This window comes from Oncorhynchus nerka, linkage group LG3 (genome assembly GCF_034236695.1).
Source record: "Oncorhynchus nerka isolate Pitt River linkage group LG3, Oner_Uvic_2.0, whole genome shotgun sequence".
NCBI lineage: Eukaryota > Metazoa > Chordata > Actinopteri > Salmoniformes > Salmonidae > Oncorhynchus > Oncorhynchus nerka.
Window position 1 is genome coordinate 44,061,200 of NC_088398.1, and position 16,380 is coordinate 44,077,579.

Consider the following 16,380-nt stretch of genomic DNA (forward strand, 5'->3'; position numbering starts at 1 on the left):
TCATCACAGAGTAACAAGTGGACACAGATTCTACGGGCCAGCCAGCAACAGATCTAAACCACTCATTACACTGTGTAGCATGATCAAACCAGCAGGGCTGTACAGCTGTAATGGTTTCCAAATGCTGCAACAACAAACAAAATCATTTCTCACAGAGTCACCTGGACAAACCCTTCCCTGCCATGCTGGCTCTGGTCTAAAACATGACCGGAGAGAGAACATGAGATCTTATTATCTTTTGAGACAGAATCAGAGGAAATAGACCCAAATGATAACCGTTTTGGATCCTTGGTTGTGTGGCGTTCCCAGGACAGCAACAGGATTCAAATCCACTTGAGGAACGCTGAGATGTTCTGACAAGAGGGAGTGCCGTTGCATCCCCGAGCGCCGAAAATGGTAGGGCAGAGAGAAATGAGTTGCTTCCTAAAAAATGCCGGTGCGCCTGCCTGTATGTTTAAATTAGCTCTAAATATTTGGATTACACCGGGGAGCTCTCCCAGAGGATTTGCCATAGCCTGGAGGAGCCGTTTCTATCTCCACACAACTCACACATCAATAACAACCTCTGCAAAGTGCAATTAATACACTATTTAGCCCTCCCCACAACAGACAGGCTCTTCCTGCAACTCCATCTGTGCCATTTTGTGGTTTGAACAACAGCAGAGGGCGAGCGGGAGATGGATATTATCTCTTTTCTCTGATGTTTCATCCAGCGCTGGGAGCGTAAAAGGTCACTCCACAGCCTCAAATAAAAGGTATTTCCCCAGTAGTTCCTTTTGAACTGCTTGGGCTGAACCTTCTCATGTTACGGCTAGCCGTCTTTCCATGGCATCACTTAAAGAAGAGAGACAATAGCATGAAACTTACCTTGAGAGAAAGCTCAACAACAGTAATGAGTAATAAAAAAAACAGCTATGTTCCAGGTATCCTTTTCCCATCCTCTCCACACAGCTGTGATGGATTACAGAGTTTCAGCGTTTATTAGGGAGTTCAGCGGAAAACCGTTTTGTCTGTCAAACTAAGTGTCTTAACATCTTCAGGTCATTTACCAACCGCAAACATGTAGGTCTATCGCCATACCTGGTCACAACTTGTAACACTTTCCTTTCATGACAACTTAATCTTGTGTCTTCACCTGATGATGCAGCACTAGTAGGAATAGCCTAATAATCCCACCTACTGTAGTGTAGTAGGCCCACATGTCGTGAGACATCTCCATGCTCATACAAATAATTCCTGATAATCCACTCCTTCCACACACTGGGGATAATTTTAAACCATTCAGCTAAAACAGGTTCCTGCAGTTGGTGGGTGCCATGATCCAATAAAGCCGTTTAGGCTACTAACTAAATAAACTGAACAAGTATTGTTAACATGGAAAAGTGTCCGGAAGAGTTGTAATGGAGGCTAAAGGGGAATGGAGCAGCATCGTTCTAAATGCACAAATGTCATTCGTCTTTCCTACAATCATGTGGAGTGGCAGGGTCCTTTTCCCTCCTTCCCCCTCCTGCATCTTGGGAGACATTAAGCAGAGCTTGAATCAACAAAGAAGAATGTATCCAATGTTAGTTTCTACTGACCCACATTCACAACTGTTTTCCCCTTCTCCTTGTAATTTCATGCAGTGTTCGATAAATGTAATATTTAAAGCTGCAATATGTAACTTTTTGGGAGACCTGACTAAATACACATAGAAATGTGAGTTATAGATCTGTCACTCATTGAAAGTAAGTCTAAGAAGCCGTAGATCTGTTCTATGTCCGCTATTTCTATGCTTCCCGTTCTTAAGTTTCATTTTTGAGTCTTTTAATTTCAGTTTTGCACACCAGCTTCAAACAGATGAAAACACAACATTTTGGGGTATAGAAAATATATTTCACAGCAGTTTAGATGGTACAATGATTCTCTAGACTATACATGCTTGTTTTGTCACAAATTTAAATTTGCCATTTTAGAAACCAGGAAATGGCGGAGTGATTTCCGCACAGTTTATCTTTAAAACCGTGGCTGCAGCAGACCTGCTAGCACAGCTATAATGGCAAGCCTTTGTGGCAGTAGTGACCGATTTTAAATGCATGAAGATCAATAAATAAAACGGGGCACTGCTGAAACACAATCTTGGTGTGTGAGTGGAATGGGTTATAACAGCCAGTGAACGTCTTCACTCATACTGCAACCAGCTGTCCTGAATTATGAATACATACGTAGCATTGAGAGGCTAGATAAGGATCATATCATCTCCACCTTAACTATCTAAGAATGCTGTTCATTGACTACAGCTCAGCCTTCAACACCATAGTACCCTCCAAGCTCATCACTAAGCTTGGGGCCCTGGGTCTGAAACCCACCCGGTGCAACTGGGTCCTGGACTTCCTGACGTGCTGCCCCCAGGTGGTGAAGGTAGGAAACAACACCTCCACTACGCTGATCCTCAACACAGGGGCCCCACAAGGGTGCGTGCTCAGACCCCTCCTGTACTCCTTGTTCACCCATGAACGCCTCCAACTCAATCATTGAGTTTGCAGATGACAACAGCGGTAGGGCTGAATACCAACAACGAGACAGCCAACAGGGAGGAGGTGAGAGCCCTGGCGGAATGGTGCCAGAAAAATAACCTCTCCCTCAACAAAATGAAGGAGCTGATTGTGGACTTCAGGAGACAGAGGGAGCAAGCCCCCACCCACAGGGCCGCAGCGGAGAAGGTGAAAAGCTTCAAGTTCATCGGCGTACACATTACTGACAATCTGAAATGGTTCACCCAAACAGACAGTGTGGTGAAGGTGGCGCAACAGCGCCTCTTCAACCTCAGGAGGCTGAAGAAATTCAGCTTGGCCCCTAAGACCCTCACAAACTTTTACAAATGCACCATTGAGAGCATCCTGTCGAGCTGTATCACTGCCTGGTATTACAACTGCACCGTCCGCAACCGCAGGGCTCTCCAAAGGGTGGTGCGGTCTGCCCATGTATCACCGGGGGCACACTGCCTGCCCTCCAGGACATCTACAGCACCCAATGTCACAGGGAGGCCAAAAATCTCATCAAGGACCTCAGCCATCCGAGCCACGACCTGTTCACCCCACTATCTTCCAGAAGGCGAGGTCAGTACAGGTGCATCAAAGCTGGGACCGAGACTGAAAAACAGCTTCCACCTCAAAGCCATCAGACTGTTAAATAGCCATCACTAGCCTGCCTCCACTCAGTACCCTGCTCTGAACATAGTCACTGTCACTAGTCGGCTACCACCCGGTTCCTCAACCCTGCACCTTAGAGGCTGCTGCCCTATGTACATAGACATGGAACACTGGCCACTGGCCACATACATACCGTTTTACTAATTTCATAAATCAAATCAAATCAAATCCAATCCAATTTTATTTGTCACATACACATGGTTAGCAGATGTTAATGCGAGTGTAGCGAAATGCTTGTGCTTCTAGTTCCGACAATGCAGTGATAACCAACAAGTAATCTAACTAACAATTCTAAAACTACTGTCTTATACACAGTGTAAGGGGATAAAGAATATGTACATAAGGATATATGAGTGAGTGATGGTACAGAGCAGCATACAGTAGATGGTATCGAGTACAGTATATACATATGAGATGAGTATGTAGACAAAGTAAACAAAGTGGCATAGTTAAAGTGGCTAGTGATACATGTATTACATAAGGATGCAGTCGATGATGTAGAGTACAGTATATACATATGCATATGAGATGAATAATGTAGGGTAAGTAACATTATATAAGGTAGCATTGTTGCTAGTGATATATTTACATAATTTCCCATCAATTCCCATTATTAAAGTGGCTGGAGTTGGGTCAGTGTCAATGACAGTGTGTTGGCAGCAGCCACTCAATGGTGGCTGTTTAACAGTCTGATAGCCTTGAGATAGAAGCTGTTTTTCAGTCTCTCAGTCCCAGCTTTGATGCACCTGTACTGACCTCGCCTTCTGGATGATAGCGGGGTGAACAGGCAGTGGTTCGGGTGGTTGATGTCCTTGATGATCTTTATGGCCTTCCTGTAACATCGGGTGGTGTAGGTGTCCTGGAGGGCAGGTAGTTTGCCCCGGTGATGCGTTGTGCAGACCTCACTACCCTCTGGAGAGCCTTACGGTTGAGGGCGGAGCAGTTGCCGTACCAGGCGGTGATACAGCCCGCCAGGATGCTCTCGATTGTGCATCTGTAGAAGTTTGTGAGTGCTTTTGGTGACAAGCCGAATTTCTTCAGCCTCCTGAGGTTGAAGAGGCGCTGCTGCACCTTCTTCACGACGCTGTCAGTGTGAGTGGACCAATTCAGTTTGTCTGTGATGTGTATGCCGAGAACTTAAACTTGCTACCCTCTCCACTACTGTTCCATCGATGTGGATAGGGGGTGTTCCCTCTGCTGTTTCCTGAAGTCCACAATCATCTCCTTAGTTTTGTTGACGTTGAGTGTGAGGTTATTTTCCTGACACCACACTCCGAGGGCCCTCACCTCCTCCCTGTAGGCCGTCTCGTCGTTGTTGGTAATCAAGCCTACCACTGTTGTGTCGTCCGCAAACTTGATGATTGAGTTGGAGGCGTGCGTGGCCACGCAGTCGTGGGTGAACAGGGAGTACAGGAGAGGGCTCAGAACGCACCCTTGTGGGGCCCCCGTGTTGAGGATCAACGGGGAGGAGAGGTTGTTGCCTACCCTCACCACCTGGGGGCGGCCCGTCAGGAAGTCCAGTACCCAGTTGCACAGGGCGGGGTCGAGACCCAGGGTCTCGAGCTTGATGACGAGCTTGGAGGGTACTATGGTGTTGAATGCCGAGCTGTAGTCGATGAACAGCATTCTCACATAGGTATTCCTCTTGTCCAGGTGGGTTAGGGCAGTGTGCAGTGTGGTTGAGATTGCATCGTCTGTGGACCTATTTGGGCGGTAAGCAAATTGGAGTGGGTCTAGGGTGTCAGGTAGGGTGGAGGTGATATGGTCCTTGACTAGTCTCTCAAAGCACTTCATGATGACGGAAGTGAGTGCTACGGGGCGGTAGTCGTTTAGCTCAGTTACCTTAGCTTTCTTGGGAACAGGAACAATGGTGGCCCTCTTGAAGCATGTGGGAACAGCAGACTGGTATAGGGATTGATTGAATATGTCCGTAAACACACCGGCCAGCTGGTCTGCGCATGCTCTGAGGGCGCGGCTGGGGAAGCCGTCTGGGCCTGCAGCCTTGCGAGGGTTAACACGTTTAAATGTCTTACTCACCTCGGCTGCAGTGAAGGAGAGACCGCATGTTTTCGTTGCAGGCCGTGTCAGTGGCACTGTATTGTCCTCAAAGCGGGCAAAAAGTTATTTAGTCTGCCTGGGAGCAAGACATCCTGGTCCGTGACTGGGCTGGGTTTCTTCTTGTAGTCCGTGATTGACTGTAGACCCTGCCACATGCCTCTTGTGTCTGAGCCATTGAATTGAGATTCCACTTTGTCTCTGTACTGACGCTTAGCTTGTTTAATAGCCTTGCGGAGGGAATAGCTGCATTGTTTATATTCGGACATGTTACCAGACACCTTGCCCTGATTAAAAGCAGTGGTTCGTGCTTTCAGTTTCACGCGAATGCTGCCATCAATCCACGGTTTCTGGTTTGGGAATGTTTTTATCGTTGCTATGGGAACGACATCTTCGACGCACGTTCTAATGAACTCGCACACCGAATCAGCGTATTCGTCAATATTTTCATCTGACCAATACGAAACATGTCCCAGTCCACGTGATGGAAGCAGTCTTGGAGTGTGGAGTCAGCTTGGTCTGACCAGCGTTGGACAGACCTCAGCGTGGGAGCCTCTTGTTTAAGTTTCTGCCTGTAGGCAGGGATCAACAAAATGGAGTCGTGGTCAGCTTTTCCGAAAGGGGGGCGGGGCAGGGCCTTATATGCGTCGCGGAAGTTAGAGTAACAATGATCCAAGGTTTTACCACCCCTGGTTGCGCAATCGATATGCTGATAAAATTTAGGGAGTCTTGTTTTCAGATTAGCTTTGTTAAAATCCCCAGCTACAATGAATGCAGCCTCCGGATAAATGGTTTCCAGTTTGCAAAGAGTTAAATAAAGTTCGTTCAGAGCCATCGATGTGTCTGCTTGGGGGATATATACGGCTGTGATTATAATCGAAGAGAATTCTCTTGGAAGATAATGCGGTCTACATTTGATTGTGAGGAATTCTAAATCAGGTGAACAGAAGGATTTGAGTTCCTGTATGTTTCCTTCATCACACCATGTCTCGTTAGTCATGAGGCATACGCCCCGCCGCTCTTCTTACCAGAAAGATGTTTGTTTCTGTCGGCGCGATGCGTGGAGAAACCCGTTGGCTGCACCGCATCGGATAGCGTCTTCCCAGTAAGCCATGTTTCCGTGAAGCAGAGAACATTGCAGTCTCTGATGTCCCTCTGGAATGCTACCCTTGCTCGGATTTCATCAACCTTGTTGTCAAGAGACTGGACATTGGCAAGAAGAATGCTGGGGAGTGGTGCGCGATGTGCCCTTGTCCGGAGTCTGACCAGAAGACCGCTACGTTTCCCTCTTTTTCGGAGTCGTTTTCTTGGGTCGCTGCATGCGATCCATTCCGTTGTCCTGTTTGTAAGGCAGAACACAGGATCCGCGTCGCGGAAAACATATTCTTGGTCGTACTGATGGTGAGTTGACGCTGATCTTATATTCAGTAGTTCTTCTCGACTGTATGTAATGAAACCTAAGATGACCTGGGGTACTAATGTAAGAAATAACACGTAAAAAAACAAAAAACTGCATAGTTTCCTAGGAACGCGAAGCGAGGCGGCCATCTCTGTCGGCGCCGGAAGTGTACATATGTATTCTAATCCAGGCCATCCTATTCAACTATTGCTCTACATATACTTTTCTATCCTACGTACTCTACATTCTATTCACCAAATCCCAGAGCCCTCTCTGGGCCTCCAAAATACCAGCAGTTTAAATGTGTACTACAGTAAATGCAATTTTGGCTAAGGATGCAAATAGCAGTAAGCAGCCAAACAAAACGGGCCTAACTATTGGCATTACAAACATGGAGCTCATTATCACAGCAGGGAACTTCAATCATTGGAGCATCCCTGCTTCAGCTAAGACATGACAACCATCTCCAGGAGCGGAAAAATAAACCAGAAGGGAAAATGTGTAATCTCCCAGTCCCTGACATATTCCTAATAAACGACCCTGCCTAATGTTTCTCCGGATCAGCCAATCAGAATGTGTCAACCCTGACCTACAAAAGGACTCACGTCAAGCCTTATTTTATTTTATTATGAAAACAAAAAGAGAGGACATTGAATTATACAGTATTAACCTCCATGGTTTGCATACAAAGACAACCTTAGATTTATTTATGCCTGTGTTAACAGCCTCGCCATGCTGTTCTTTACAGTGAACCGGCTGCCAATTTGATGAACCTCTCAGCCCTCAGCAGGAGTTCAGCGTCTTTGATTAATGAGTGCAAGCTTGTGAAAAAGGGTACGAACAGGAGGGACAGGGGAAAGAAATGGTGTGAAAACGCACAATTGCCAGTCCTCCATCAGGACGGCTGCCATAATTACTGATGGGTTTAGTTCATCCTTTGAGGAGAGCCAAAACATACTTAGGCCCCTTTCACATCCCACCAAAAGATAGAAAAGAGGCTGGCCCCCCCCAGCCTTGTTAATAGCCTCACACTCAAGATGGCAATGGTGACTATTCACAGAGAGAAGCTACTAAATCACAACAACCTCATTTAGCCTAATACGGCTAGAGATTGCTATATTAACCCCAGTAAGAAAAATAAAACATTTACCCGCGTTTGTGACAAACTCTTTAATCTTGACCGTTCGGAAGACCAAGTTGGAAAAAATTTAAACCTTAGCTGTGTTCGAGTACTCATACTAACCGTGACGTGAATGGAGTATATAGTATACTTATTTGTCATAGTTAGTATAACAAAATGTTCCCGGATGTCGTACTAAATTCAACAAAATAGGAAGTACTATTTCCATACTCTTCGGGCCCCTAATGCAATTCTTCAGAAAATGGGCATGGCTTCACAACATTTTCAGATTTGAAGAAAATGGCGGAAAATATGCAGGCGAAGTCTGATGAGACCGGATACAAATTAATTGACAAACTAATGACAAATGTTAAGAAAATGTTGAGCAATTTAATAAAGTATCTACTTTTCAAATAAGTTACACGTCATGTTAGCTGACAATTTGTTAGCTACGCTATCTTTACATACTGCATTACAGCAGTATGTACCGGTATGTTAGCTAGTTACCTAACGTAAGTTGGATACTAATACATAAAACGTGCCAGGCAGTATATTAACTATCTGCTATCTAACCAACGTTTATTGACTACAGTAACTGAAAAGGTTGCTAGATCGAACCCTTGAGCTGCCAAGGTAAAACTCTGCCGTTCTGCCCCAGAACAACCCACTGTTCCTAGGCCGTCATTGTAAATATGAATGTTCTTAACCGACTTGCCTAGTTAAATAAAAGGTAAAAATACATATTTAAATTCTTAGCTAAGTGGTATAGTTATTGTGCGTTTCAATGGACATTGTTAATTCTGGCTATCTACTCCGATTTCAGAGCACTCTCGCGCACCGTTGAATATGGCCGGTGTGAGTAAACGTCAGTGAAAGAAAGAATCTAAAATTGTTGCCAGCAGAACAGTTAGTCACCAACACGCTGGATAACATGAAATCAGCCTAACCAGCTCTGCTAAGGCAAGTAAAATGGTCAGAGTGGAGGTGTTCACTCATTTGTGTCTGGAAGTAGCTAGCCAACGTTAGCCAGTTAGCTTGGGGACTTGACTGCCGTTGAACGCTTGGATCAACCATGGCGTGCTCCTCGGCCAGAGAGTCTAGTGTGCGCTCTAAACGCTCCAAGAGCGAAACTCTCTGAATTTACAAATGCCCAGAGCGCACTCTGGCACTGCAGATTGAATTTACAAACACACCTGAAATCGTAAAATGTTTAGCTAGTCATTTGTTTTGCTAACAAGCTAGCATAGCAACAGCATCAACTTCCAGTAGACAGGCGAAGCTCTAGTACGCTCAACTGAAATGATATCGTTCGTTTACAGTATACTAAAATTAACTGATAGTATGTACTCATTAAGTATGTAGTATGTTTGTATGAGTATTCGAAGCCAGATCTTCAGTTTTATCTTGGAAATTCAGATTGCATCTTATTTTTTGGGTAGATTAGGCTGACTTAATGTTGTCATCAGTATTAGGACATCTACCCTAAACAAATTCTGAATGTTTTACATTCTGGCACAGGCTATATTGTGCTGTTTAGTCTGCTTGAGCCTAGCCTAAGTTAAAAACAAACCTCATATATGCAAATTTGTCTACCAGTTACACTAACTAACCTTTTGAAGCTAAATCATGAATGTACTTGTGTTGTGCATAATAGTATACTTTTACAATAAGCTACATATTACACTCCATGCAAGGAATAGGCTAGACTGTACCCAAGTGGATGAATAGCTGGAAATAATGATTGAGCTGAAAATAAACTGTATTAATCACACCATTGGGCACTTAGCATTTAAAAATGCTGTTTCAAGCAATTTAGCAACCGTGAGCTACTGATGAGATTTTCCATCCTTGAAGGACCCTACGATATTCCAAACATTCAAATGCTCCACTGCTGTTTTTCTTAATGCTAAAGCTCACATCCGGAGCCGGTGATTTGTTGCGATGCATTACTGTTCCCTCGTTCTGAGACTGTTTTCGAGAACATGAGCTCGGAATAAATATGAGGCAAATTCAGTGACCTTCCAGCGTTGTATCTGGTTATTGGTTGATTCATTGGCAGTTACTGGAGGCATGAATAACACATCAAGGCTGTAATCTGATTTATTTTGCTTCCTTGGCTGGAATGGCTGCTTGAGCCATTTAAATGATGGACCTTAAGGGGAATAATGTTTGCCGTTTCACTTAGACTGTGAGAAATAGTTAATTGACTATCAATTAACTATTTACAAAGGCCAATCAATTCCGCTGTAGAACCAGTGGAAAAAGCAGAGCAGTGTCAAAGGAAAAACCGATGTAACATGTGGAATCAATAGTCCTAACAAACAATCATGTTCTGAATGCAGTCTATTCAAAAACGCATGACAAGGACTGCGGCTTGTTGTATTTAACACTTGTTTTTCCTCACAGAGCAAGCGGTAAAGCTTCCTAGGACATCAATGTTCGCTTTGTAGCATCTACAGGTGAAACATTCTGGAGTGTTAAAGGAGACCTGGGTAAGGCCAAAATGTCAACTTTAATTATTGCTCACTTATGCTTTTAGATACAAATGTCAAATATATGTCAACAATCCTTCCTCCAAAGGACTATTCTATAGATTACATTTAGTTGAAATCCCCCAAAATCATGGTATTTTGTGTATCTTGCTTTCGTGAAGAATCCCACAATAGGCATTTGTAACCAGAGTTGAAACTGAGTGTCTGCACGTCTCTGCACGTGTGTGTGTGTGTGTGTGGTGGGGGTTCAATTAATAACCACCAATGATATGTATTAACCCATCATTGATTTCCACCGTTGATTACCTACTAGCATCTCAACAAAATTATGCAGATGTCAAGTCGATGCATCATAGGAAAGTGGAAGGCATTCCCATAAGAGAAAAACCACACATCAGGATATTTGGCTAAACATGTGCCCCTTTACATGTAAGCTATGCAGTGAATATCCAAACAAAGAAATGGGCTAGCACTTAGAGCAGAGGCATTCTGCTCTCAGAAGAACACAATTTTGGGGGTAGGCAGCATTCAAAGAATTCCCTGAATGAACCACAGATTGGCAGAGCCAAAGACCAGTATAGCCTAGTGCTGGTACAATATCAGGTTCATTTTCAGACAGTGGAGTGAATAAGACAAAACGTTAGGAGTGACATACACAACAATATGCTGTATATTCCCTTAATATTGAAAATGAAAATCAGTCCAGTAAGTCAAACATTGAGAACACTCAACCCCACCACCTGTCACCCTTTAAAATGACAAGCCATTTTAGGCCAGTGTGCCTTTGCATTGTTTAAACCTTCTCGTCATGGAAAAAAAATACTTAAGACACATGAAACCAATAGCCTCAGTCATTTAGAAAGTTAGACAGAATCAAATGTTATCACAACTTCAGTTGACGTCATGTATCGTCCTCGTGAAACATTTGATCACTTTTGGTGTCTAATTAATAAGCATTCTGGATCTTTGAAATGAAAAGAGTGGGTGAATTAAAATTGCCCAAGATGGCGAGTGGCTTGTTGTTTAGAGGGCAGACAAATGGTGCACATTGTAAAAAACAAAGGGATACATTTAATAAACTCTGCTGGGCTGCAGTTGCTTTTCTTTATACGAAGCCATACAAAAAGATAAGAGGAAAGGAGCTTCGGACCCAAGCAGTGGACTGGCTGACACGGATGGGATTTCCACGAACACCTCCAAACATATTGTCCCGAACATTAGCTACAACACAAATAAGCAACAGCCAAATAATGTAATATGTTACTTAAATTAGGTTTAGTCAATGAAGAGCAGACTTTGGCATCTTCAGCTCAATACAAACTGAACAGACCTTTTCTCAGCATTCGCACTCTTTCCACATAACTTGCCTGCAACATCGTTTAAAACATTTCAAATGAACACTTCCTAGTGATTATAAAAGCTAGCTGAAACCAAATGCATTTATCTGTGACAGACATTCAATGATAGCTTCTTTTACTCCGCGTTTTTTTCAAAATAAAAAGGTCAGTCAAGCCGCACCAGCTACGGACACAAAGACGAGATTCGCTAGCTAACCAGCAAGCTGACACTGACAGTCACTGACTCAGTCTACGCCGTAAAAAAGTGATATAAATATACGTGAATCTCGCCATTAAGTTAGCAACTAGTTAAAGTAACAACCCGAGTGCTGGTATTGTCGATACATTTACAAGTTATCATTATTGACAAGTTTGTAGCAACCTGCTCCACTCAGGATAGGTTACATGATAAAGGGCAAGCTGCTGGACAGCGTCGATAGAACTAGGTGCTAGCTAGCTAGCCAGAAATCGAGCTAACAAGCGTTGAAATCTCTAGCGAAATTGCAAACTGAACGTCGTTATGAACGATAACGTAAGCTAACTTCCCACTACAAAACATAAGAAAACTCACCTAATTTCCGTCACTTTATGTATCCTCCTTCGCTTCAGTTACTATGTAAGAATAGCGTTATGTTCCCCCAGATTTGCGTTGTTTGCGAACAGTGCCAGGAGATTATAAAGAACGAAATTGGGCTGTAATTGAGTGTGTGTGTTAGTTAGGCTACTACTATACGGCAGATTGAAGGAGACTCTTCTCAAGGTTTGTTCAGCTTCACTTCAAGGCACAAAAGTGACGTCAGCTAAAAGCTCCAACAATGCAAACTTTTGTCTGATTAATTAACTTAATTCATTGCTATAAATGACTGTAAACAGATACCAGACTATGCATTTGGTAGGTATTGTTTTATTCAACCTGGAAGCAATCTATGATTGATATTGCATTTCAACAAAATGCTGGATTCAGGAGTCTGGGGGGAAAAAGCAAATAAATCAAGTGAGCAACACATCACATGTAGGCTAAATAAACTGGTTTCGGGGTAATTGTGGTAAACTAATAAAGGTATATGCTGAGGATGAATGTGGAATGCAGTGGTGGAAAACTGGGAAAAGATATGGATGGCAGTGTATATACACTGATTATGTATTTGTACATTAGGTCATTACAATTATGTAACAAAATGCATAATTAATCAAACAATACGTGAAAAGATTACACAAACACTTTCTTTTTTTTATCTGTGGGTGAACACTGTTTTTGTCTTGGGATCATACAATATGTGATAAATTAAAAAGGTACACCTTGAAAGACTACATAATCACAGATCCATTTGAATATGTGAACCATTGGTCTTTTGATTAAGTGTCTTAGGATAATTTGCAGTTAATACAGAAACTCACCAGTCTTATCTGTTAGCACATCTACTAGAGTTGGGCAAAGACTGCCATCTGTGCCTAATTGTGTTTTTTCTTTCTTTGATCAGACATCTGCAACAGGCTGAGCGGAGACCTTGTGACCTAGTCGGGGGATGCAAAATATTACATTCAACAAACACTGTGAAAATGTAGATAGTTTATGTAGGTACTGTGTTATTGACTTGTTAATTGTTTACTCCATGTGTAACTCTGTGTTGTCTGTTCACACTGCTATGCTTTATCTTGGCCAGGTCGCAGTTGCAAATGAGAACTTGTTCTCAACTAGCCTACCTGGTTAAATAAAGGTGAAATAAAAATAAAAATAAAAAAAATCATCAAATTGACAGGGGGGGTGGAGGTAAAACAAATATGTTTGTGGTTCAATTTAACTAGAGTGCATATAAGAAGACATTTTAGATTTGGAAAACATGTTTTAACGCTTTTATGAGACATATAGGCTACATTTAATCACCAAATCCTTCCATTTAATTGTTGATATGTTGCTTTTAGACAGATAGCAAAATATTCAGAACGTGCCGAAATTAGCAGTGAAAGCTTTGTGACTGTTCAAGGGAGCAAAATGCTTTTGAATTAAGGGAACTGTGGCTTTTACCTAAGCAAATTGTACATGCACTAGAAGTAATTGTATACACTAATTAAGAAACAAAGTCACTCTTGTATTATGTGGGGGGAGAAAAGCGTATTCAGCATTGTGAATTTTAAACAGGTTTATTTGCTTGTTCACCATCCTTGGCCTCATTGATTTCCCCCCTTCCTCTGGGTCAGTAAAGACACTACATTCAGACGTCCTTAACTGGATAAAACAAGCTTGCCTGGATCGACAGAGATGGTGGGAGAAGAAAAATGATTTGATGATTATGTCATTTTAATTGTATTGGATAATCTTCATTAGGGACAGCGAGTGATGAAAGAGCTCAAAGCTGCATCAAGAGGCTTCACTGGCCAGGCCTTTTCACATGCAATGAAAATGTCAGCCTTTGCTCGGTCATTTGTAACACAATAAGTGCAAGTCCAATGAGTGCAATGCAAGCACCAGGGGGGGGGGGGGGGGGGCAAACAGTCTGTGTCGATAAAATATATTTTTAAAGAGTGTTGATTAGAAAGTAGAATGAGATATCAAAAGACATAGTAAAGATGATCTCTTCGGAGACTTATGGAAAACAAATAAATGTGCTGATTTGGTTTTAATTATTATTTTTCTGTCAGTCCATGGCAAGCCCAGGATACCCATCAGCCGCTGGGGCTGTGCTTGCCATTATCGATTTTCACCTGACACATTCAGATAATACAGATTGTAATAATCTCAGTACACAACTCCCTATAATTCCATTAAAAACCAGTCTCCCAGCACCAAACATACATTTAATTTACATGACGCAAATTCCCCTTTCAGCTAAAAACAGGGTAAATGCAGTCCAAGGTTTCTGTCCGTGATTAAATTCAGGTTTCATCTTGATAGACCTCTTTTAAAAGCCTAATTGTAATATATGCCATTAAGACAACAGTTTACTGGTGTTGACTAATTAACCTAAAGTGAATTACAACGTTCAGTTAAATTACTGTCTTAGTGCCCTACAAAACAGGGCTTTCACATTTTCAAAGCACAGCAGTCTGTTTTTCATGCAATGGTTGCTAACTTTCTTTTTCCATGGATGTTTTAAATATCACCCAGTTTGGGCCACTTAGAAGCTATTTAATCACATGAGCTTCAGGTGAATTATGACAATGAGGTATATATTGCCCTTTGAACAAAACAATACTGTCCAGATAGGTTAGAAGGGTTAATGATGACATACGTGTCTGTCCTGGACACCAACACTCTATGGTACTATGTGTCTATGGTACACCCTGGTGTGGGATCTTAAAATATTAGCTCAAATGTTGCGTTGAAAATATTGAATGATGGTGTAACAACTGGAATGGTGTGGTATCAGTAGTGGCATCCATCCAGACTGATATACATTTTATTTCAGGGGATATCAGACACAAGTACCAAGGGAATTATTACAGGTCTGACAATTTAGGATAGAACACGTGCGATTCCTTTTAACGACATAGGTATAAGTCAAATATTTATCCCTTCAGGTGTTCCAACGCCAGGCCAATTTGTCTGTGCTTACATCATAACGTGTTACATGTCTTTGTAGCAGCGGGACTGGGTGATAAACATTGCATTCAAAATGACCTCTAAGTTTTGCACTCCTCAAAATATTTAGCAACTGCATCTAGCACACACAGGCAAGGCTTTAACGTGTGGCAATCACATTTACAAACCTAATAGCCCTTCACGCAGAATTAAAAATGACATAAATCAAGGGAAACATCACCCACTCTGACAAAAACATGATCAGGATTAATACAGGAGTGCGTTGGTGGAATAGAGATAGATCCATACAACATACAAGATCAGTGACTAGGACCTGTCATCTAAACATTGTAAAATCCCACCAGAAAGTGTACTCATTTTACATGTACTTCACATAAGAAGAAGCATTCCCAGCAAATTATAGACCCAGAGGAAAGAGAGAAATGACCAGGAAAATCTGGCATGGAATGTGCTATCAAGTAAGCAAAATTCATCCATCCATATATAACTATCACATCACAAGACAAATTACAGACCAATTTTGGCTCAGAATAGACTTTCTTATAAAAATTATTCTGCAGTGGACGGCCATGTAAATAGTGGCCTTTGTTTTTCCTCTGTTAATCGGAGCATGTTCCTGGACAGTGAATGGAGGGGAAACGTGAGCCTGCTAGAACATGGGAAACGTGAGCCTTCGAGAACATGGGAAACACGAGCCTTCGAGAACATGGGAAACGTGAGCCTTCTAGAACATGGGAAACGTGAGCCTTCTAGAACATGGGAAACGTGTTCATGCTCCATACTTCTGTCTACAGGCACCTTTGTTTGAAAAGGCAGGAGAGGGGGATGATAGTGAATACTAAAGAACCGAGTTGAAATGTAATGAAATAATTGAGTTTGAAAAGAAACCTGGATTTGACTGTGGTAAAACCTGATACTTTGAGGAAAATGATGATTTGGATGAAATAATTGATTTTCGGTAAGAGAAAATCACATGAATCACAGAGTAGATTAAATTATTGGCATCAGAAATGTCTGAACGTGTGAAATTCAGGGAAATATTTCAGGAGTGTTTTACAAGTTGGCAGAGCTTATGAAATATTCACGAAATTGTGAGTACATGTACTATAAGCGCTGCATAAAATATTGAACATTTCAGAGTAATTGTTGGCATATTTGTAGTGAGCTTACCATCTTTTGTCCACAAATGAATGCAACAATACACATATTACTTGATAACCTCTAGTGAACAGCAGTGGCTCTGTG

At 42.3% G+C, this 16,380-nt stretch overlaps 1 protein-coding gene across 11 annotated transcripts in view; it reads right to left on the reverse strand.

Moving 5' to 3' along the window:
• The window catches only part of LOC115108467 (bromodomain adjacent to zinc finger domain protein 2B-like), a 102,706-nt gene extending 90,355 nt beyond the window's left edge, over positions 1 to 12,351 (reverse strand). For all 11 annotated transcript variants that reach the window (XM_029632832.2, XM_065012211.1, XM_065012169.1 and 8 more), the window contains exon 1: positions 12,166 to 12,351. The gene's annotated coding sequence lies outside the window, so the exon portion shown is untranslated. The remainder of the gene's footprint in view (positions 1 to 12,165) is intronic.
• Positions 12,352 to 16,380: the final 4,029 nt, after the last annotated feature.